Consider the following 7,465-nt stretch of genomic DNA (forward strand, 5'->3'; position numbering starts at 1 on the left):
ATAAGATTGAAAGATTTTTTTGATGGTGGGACACAACAAATAACACTCAGAATAGATGAAAGGCAGACTCTGTGACAATTCCATATGAAAGAAGGCTGCCATACAGGGCCACACAGAGGATGAACTGGGTTCAGGGTAACAGTGAGAACTGTAGGGAGAACTTTATGTATGGCAGGTAGAGCAGAGTTCACTGGATTTCCCGAGTTCCACACATTGGCTAATTTGAATAATTTAATGGGATCAGGGTACAAGGGTAGTCCTTAGTTGTCTGGTGTTGGGTCCTGGGGCAATCAGGGCTGGTGCATGGTGTCCCAGAATGGGAGCCTTAATAAGGAAGTGGTTGAGAGGTGGACGTAATCAAGTGTTCAAGAAGAAGAACTGACTGGCCTCTAGCCAGGACCTCAAACCAAAGAAAAACAGCTTTACAAAAAACTGTATCAAATACTTCTCAGAAAGAACCGACCCTGCTGAGGCCATGATCTTGGACGTCTAGCTTTCAGAACCATGACACAGTATTTTCTGTTGTTCCAGCCACTAAGTTTGTGGTACTTTGTTAAGACAGCCCTAGAAAACTAATACACTTCCAAATTAATAGTGCCATTTTCATTCCTACCATTGCCTAGTCAGTTACACACATCCTCAACATCTCCCAAGACAACTTGCTACATCTTACATCGCAGCTGAGATTAGCCACAATTCAAGTGGTTAACAGTCCTTGTAGCTGCCAACTAACATATTGGACACCATCATTCTAGAGCATTATTTGTTTTTATGGTCATTATGGTGCTCTAAAGTTTTCTGATAAAATTATTTCTTAAAGGAACAAATATACTTAAACCTTTCTCAGAACTAGAAAACATTGCCAAAAAATTATTCTGAACTATTCTTCAACATACAATTTTAAATGGTAGAGATGCAGTTTATAATACAGCCATCAAAAGATACATAAATTTTGAATTCTCCTGAAATTATTTAATCAAGTTTTGCAGTAGAACTTAAATGAGTTAGTTGATACATGACTTTGGCAGCAACATAGCAAAAAAAAAAAAAAAAAATGCAAAAGAAGGGGGGGGGGGAAATTCCATTCTCTTTAAGTTTCCTGAAAGGGTTTTTTTTTTTGTTTTTTTTTTTTTTTTGGTTTTGGTTTGCTTTTTGTTCTTTGTTTTGTTTTTTATTTTGTTTTGTTTTGTTTTAGTACAGGTAACTAAAGTGCATTTATCACTAACAGAAAAGCTCTTGACAACAATCAACAACCAATTGTCTTTGTCCAGTAGGGCTACTAGGCAAAATGTCACAACCTAGTGACTTCAGAGGAATTTATAATCTCAGAACTCTGGAGGACAGATGTCCAAGATCAAAGAACCAGCAGGGATCTGTTAAGGCTTCTCTTCCTGACTAACAGAAATCTACCTTCTCGTCATGTTTTCAGATGACTTTCTGTGTATGTGTGAGAGATGCCTCTCATCTCTTTACTTCCTCAAGAATAACAGTTTATTCCTTTAATAATAATAGTTTATTCCTTTAAGAATAACAGTTACAAGGACACCGGGGTGGCTCAGTCAGTTAAGCCTCTGCTTTCATGCAGATCCCAGGGTCCTGATAGAGCCCCACATCGGGCTCTCTGCTCAGTGGGTTTTCTGCTTATCCCTCTCTCTCTGCCCCTTCCCGCCACTTCTGCTCTCTCTCTCACTCGCTCTCTGTAAAGCAAATAAATAAAATCTTTTAAAAAATAAAGAATAACAGGTACATTATGTTAGAGCCCCATCCTTATGACTTCATTAAAGGCCCTACTTCCTAATACAGTCACATATCTATTGGCATAATACAAAGTTGTGAAAAAAAAAAAACTCTAAAAAAATAGCAATAAAGGAAACTTCCCATTTTGATAAAGAGCATCTACAAAAACCTACAGCCACATTATAAATAATTATGGAAGACCGAATGTTTTCCACCTCAAAGAGTGAATGAGGCAAGGATGACTATGGTCAGATCTCTTATTCAACACAGTGTTGTAAGTTCTAGCCAGTGCAATAAGGCAGGAAAGGGAATACAGATGAGAAAGAAAGAAAGAAAACTGCTCCTATTTGAAGATGACATGAGAGAACTGTTTTGTATCTTGATCAATATCAATATCCTAGTTGTTACTGTTGTAAATACCTCGTTGTAAAAATTATAGTTTTGCAAAATGTTACTATTGGAGAAAACTGGGTTAAAGGCACAGGATCTCTAGATTATTTCTTACAAACTGCTTGTGAATTTGCAATCATCTCAAAATAAAAAATTTAATTTAAATGTGAAAATTTTAAAAAGATTCCATTCTCTTATTTGTAAGATTGCCTAAACAATTTTCCCTCAGTTGTTACAAGTAACTAAAATGCACTTTTTTTGTTGTGGCAAATATGCCTAACTTAAATTTCACCTGTTTTCCCATTTTAAAGTGAACAATTCAGTAGCACTTAGTACATTCATGGGGTAAAATAAACCACCACCACTACCAAGTTGCAGAGGATTTTCATCACCCTAAAGGAAACTCTGTAGTCGTCAGTACTAACCCCATAACCCCTGGCAATCACTAATCTTCTTTCTGTCTCTATGGATTTGCCCATTCTAGATATGTCAGATAAATGGAATCCTAATAATGTAGCATGTTGTATCTGGCTTTATTCATGTACCATAGTGTTGTAAAGGTTTATCCACGGTGCAGCATGTATCAGTACTTCACTTCTTTTCATGACTCAATAATAGTCCATTGTATGGATATGCCACTTGGTGTGTACATCCAAGTGATGAGTTTTTAGATTGGTTCCTACTTTGACTATTGCAAACGGTGCATTAAGTACAAGTTTTTGTTTTAACATATGTTTTCAATTCTCTTGGCTATGTACCTATAAGTGGAATTGCTGAACTATGTTTAATTCTACATTTAACTTATTATGTACTCAACAAATTGTTGCTCATCGTGGCTACACCATTGTACATTTCTACTAGCAATATATGAGAGTTCCAATTCCTCCACATCCTTGCCCACACTTGTTATTTTCATTATTATTAGCCACCCTAGTGGGTGTGAATTGGTATCTCATTGTAGTTTCATTGCATTTTCCTAATACAAATAACATTGACCATCTTATCATATGTTTATTGGCTAATTCTTAATCTTCCTTGGGAAAATGCCTTTTCAAGTCTTTCATTCATTTTTTTAATTTGGTTGTTTGATTTTTGAGTAGTAAAGAAATTGTGTATATTCTGGATTTTTGAATCTTATGAAATAGATCATTGGTAATTATATTTCCACATTCTGTGGGTTGTTTTCCACTCTTGATAGTCTACTTTGATACACAAAACTTTGTACATTAAAGTTGTTAATATTGATGAACTCTAATTTCTCTGTTTTCCTTGGATGTTTGTCCCCTTGATGCCAAACCTAAAAATGATTGCCAGTCTAAAAGTAGTGAAGACCTTTCTCTTCTATGAGCTTGATCATTTTAGCAATCATATTTGGACTTCGACCTACTTGGGGTTAGTTTTTGAACATGGTGTCAGATAAAGACCCACCTTCATTCTTTTGTAGGTGATGATCTAGTTTGTTCACTTGTTGAAGAGACAACTCTTACCCCCAGGGAATGGTCTTGGCACTTTTGCTGAAAATTAATGAGCCATGAAAGTACAGTTTTATTTGTGGACTCTAAATTCTTTCCCATTGGTCTGCATGTCTATGTTTTGGTCAGTACCAAACTGTTTCGATTATTATAGCTTTGTAGAAGTTTTAAAATTGGGAATGTCAGTTCTCCAAACTTATTCTTATATTTCAACATTGTTTCTCTTATTTGGGGTCTCTTGAAATTCCATATGAATTAGATAACTTTCTGTTTCTGCCAAAAAAGGCCATTTCTGATTTTGATAATAATTGCATTGAATATATAGATCTCTTTGAGGAGTATTGCTATTTTATCAATATTGTCTCTAATCCATGAATATAATATGTCTTTCCATTTATTTATATATTTTTTACTTTCTGTTAGCCACATTTTACAGTTTTCAGTGTATAAGTCCTGCCACTCCTTGGTTAAATTTACTCTTCAGTATCTTTTTCTTTTTGATGCTATTGTAAATGGAATAGTTTCCCTAATTTCCTTTCCAGGTTATTCATTGCTAATGTAGAGAAATACAACAGATTTCTCCATGTTGATTTTTTTTATTATTATATTATGTTAGTCACCATACAGTACATCCCCGGATTCCGATGCAAAGTTCGATGTTTCATTAGTTGCGTATAACACCCAGTGCACCATGCAATACGTGCCCTCCTTACTACCCATCTCCATGTTGATTTTGATTTTGCATCCCGGAACTTCGCTGAATTTGTTTATTAGCCCTAATTGTATTGGGGGTGGAGGTTGGTAGCATGCTTAAGATTTTCTATATATAAGATCATGTCATATGTGAAGAGATAGTACTAGGCCTTCCTCTGCAATTTGGATGCCTTTCATTTCTTTTCCCTGTGTAATTGCTCTGGCTAGAACTTCTGATGTTAAATAGAAGTAGCAAAAGTGGGCATCCTGTCTTGTTCATGATCTTTGGGGGAATGTTTGCAGGTTTTCACCAGTGAATATGATGGTTCTTGATTTTCTCTCTTCTTTTTTGGAACTTATTTTGTTGCACCTTATGAGTTTTGGTGTATTGTGTTTCCATTCTCACTTGCTTCCAGATATTTTTTTATTTCCCTTTTGATTTCTTCTTTTACGTGTTAGAGGTTCTAGAGTGTTTAATTTCCAGGTATTTGTGAGTTTTACAATTTTCCTCTTGTTATCAATTTCTAGTTTCATACCACTGGTTTGGAAAAGATAGTTGGTATAATCAAACTTCTTAAATTTGATAAGACTTGTTTTTGCCTTAACTTTGTTATCCATCCTGGATAATATTCTGTGTACACTTGAAAAGAATGTGTATTCTGCTGCTGCTGGATGAAATGTTCTGTATATGTCTATAAGGCCCATTTAGTCTACAGTATAATTCAGGTTCAATTTTCCTTTTAATTTCCTAAGTGAGGTATTGAAGTCTCTTACATTGGTTTTATTGCTGTATTTCAGATCTGTTAGTATTGGCTTAATATATTTAGGTTTCCAATATTGGGGGCATATATATTTACGAATGTCATAACTTTGGTGTGCCTGGGTGGCTCAGTCAGTTAAGCATCTGCCTTTCGTCCTGATCATGAGCTCAGGGTCCTGGGATCAAGCCTCACATCTGGGTCCCTGCTCAAGGGAATCTGCTTCTCCCTCTCCCTCTGCCTCTCCCCTCTCTCATGCTCTATCTCCCTTGTGCTATCTCTCATGCTCTTTCTCTCAAATAAGAAAGTTAAATCTTTAAAAAAAAATTGTCATATCCTCTTGAGGAACCTATCCCTTTATCGTGTTATAATGACTTTCTTTGTCTCTTGTTAAGGTTCTGATTTAAAATCTACTGTGTTCGATATAAGCATAATTACCCCTGCTCTCCTTTGGTTTCCATTTGTGTGGAATTATCTTTTCCCATCTCATAGCATTCAGCCTATGTGTGTCCTGAAAGCTGAAGTGAGTCTCATAGGCAGCATAGAGTTGGATCTTGGTTTTTTATCCATTTGGCCATTCTCTGTCTTTAGATTACAGAACTTGGTCCATTTACATTTAAATTAATTACTAAAAAATCAGGACTCGGTACTGTACTTTTATTGTTTTCTAGCTCTTTTGTAGATTCCTCGTACTTTTCTTTGTCTCTTGCAGTATTGCTTTGTGATTTGACAACTTTTCACATTGGTATGCTTTGGTTACTTTCTCTTTATGTTTCATGAATCTATTAGAGGTGCTTCCTTTGTGGTTACCATAGGTTTATACAAAACATCTTATAGTTATAGCAGTCTATTTTAAGTTGATGACAGCTTAACTACACTTACATAAAAACTCTACTCTTTTATTGCTCCTCATTTTATGTTTTTGATGCCACAATTTACATCTTTTTATATTGTGTATCCATTAACATATTGTCATAGTTGTACTTATTTTTAATGCTTCTGCTGTTCATCTTTGTACTAGAATTATGTGATTTACACACCAGCATTACAGTGATAGAGTAGTCTGAATTTGACTATATACTTATCATTGTCAGTGTGTTTTATACTTTTACATATCTTCATATTACAAACAACTGATTGCCAAAATTTAGATCTAATATAGGATCTGATTTTAGTTCTGTTTAGGACTTCTATTTCTGGAAATATTGTTCATTATGTACTCTGAAAGAAATCTATAGTTCAAAAAACCAAAAATGAGGCCTTAAGTTTGTATAAATTTGTAATGCTTAACTAAGCTCACAAATAATTAAGGAGAACTTCTGGAATCAAAAGTGAAAAGCAGCAAACATGGAGTGGAAAGATTGACTTAACCCAAAAACTATCAAGAGTGGTATTAGGAACATAGACACTAGGATTTTAAGACCCATTTAGGGAACAGAAGAACATTGGACCTAGGCAAAGCAGAAAGTAGAAACTCAGATTCTGCTCCCCTAAATAAAGACCAGAATATGGTTTAAGTAAGTTATTATTTGAAAAGAAAGAAGAGGAAATTACTTGTCATATCCTTATTTCTTATTTTTATAAGAACAATGGAAAGTTTTCCACCTTGAATGTGTTACCACTCTGCCCTCACATGGGTCTAAGGGTTGAATTTATATTGGTTCTATCTAAGCAACTCTAACCTCAGAAATCAAAATACACTATCCCCATCTTAGTAGCAATCCCAAGAACAGAAAAATCCTCTTTGGAAGAAATCCCTGCCCCAAGATTCCAGATTCAACATGATACCCACAGATATAGATTAGTGAAATATGAGTACACAATCCAAAATTACAACAAAAAGAACATCAAGGCAAATATTCATAGCAGGAGATAACAAAAATGAAGTAAACAAATCTACAAAAAGATATAAGTATTATAACCTTCAAATAGATTTATAGAATATATATTTAAAGTACTTATAAAATGATTATTTTAACATGTTTATAAAAATTTGGAATGATATTCAAACCAAAAAAGATTTAAAGGAACTGAATAGAATTTAAAGAATGAAATTTAATGTTGTTAAAAGTGTAAATGCCAAGAACAGCCCAAACAGTAGATTAGAGACCAGTGAGGAAAAATTTGTGGTCTGTGAGAGAAATCTGAAAAAAATCACAGAAAATACTACACAGCTAGAAAAAGATATAGAAAATATGAAACATGTTGAGTGATGGAAGATAGAGAAGAATTCATTAGATTTCTGAAAGAAGAGAACAGATACAAATAATGAAACCTAGGGCCCTGGGATGAAGTCCCACATCAGCCTCATTGGTCAGCAGGGAGCCTGCTTCTCCCTATGCCTGCTCTGCCTGCTGCTGCCCCTGCTTGTGCTCTCTCTCTCTCTCTCTCTGACAAATAAATAAATAAAATCTT

Source organism: Ailuropoda melanoleuca, chromosome 1 (assembly GCF_002007445.2).
Source record: "Ailuropoda melanoleuca isolate Jingjing chromosome 1, ASM200744v2, whole genome shotgun sequence".
Lineage (NCBI taxonomy): Eukaryota > Metazoa > Chordata > Mammalia > Carnivora > Ursidae > Ailuropoda > Ailuropoda melanoleuca.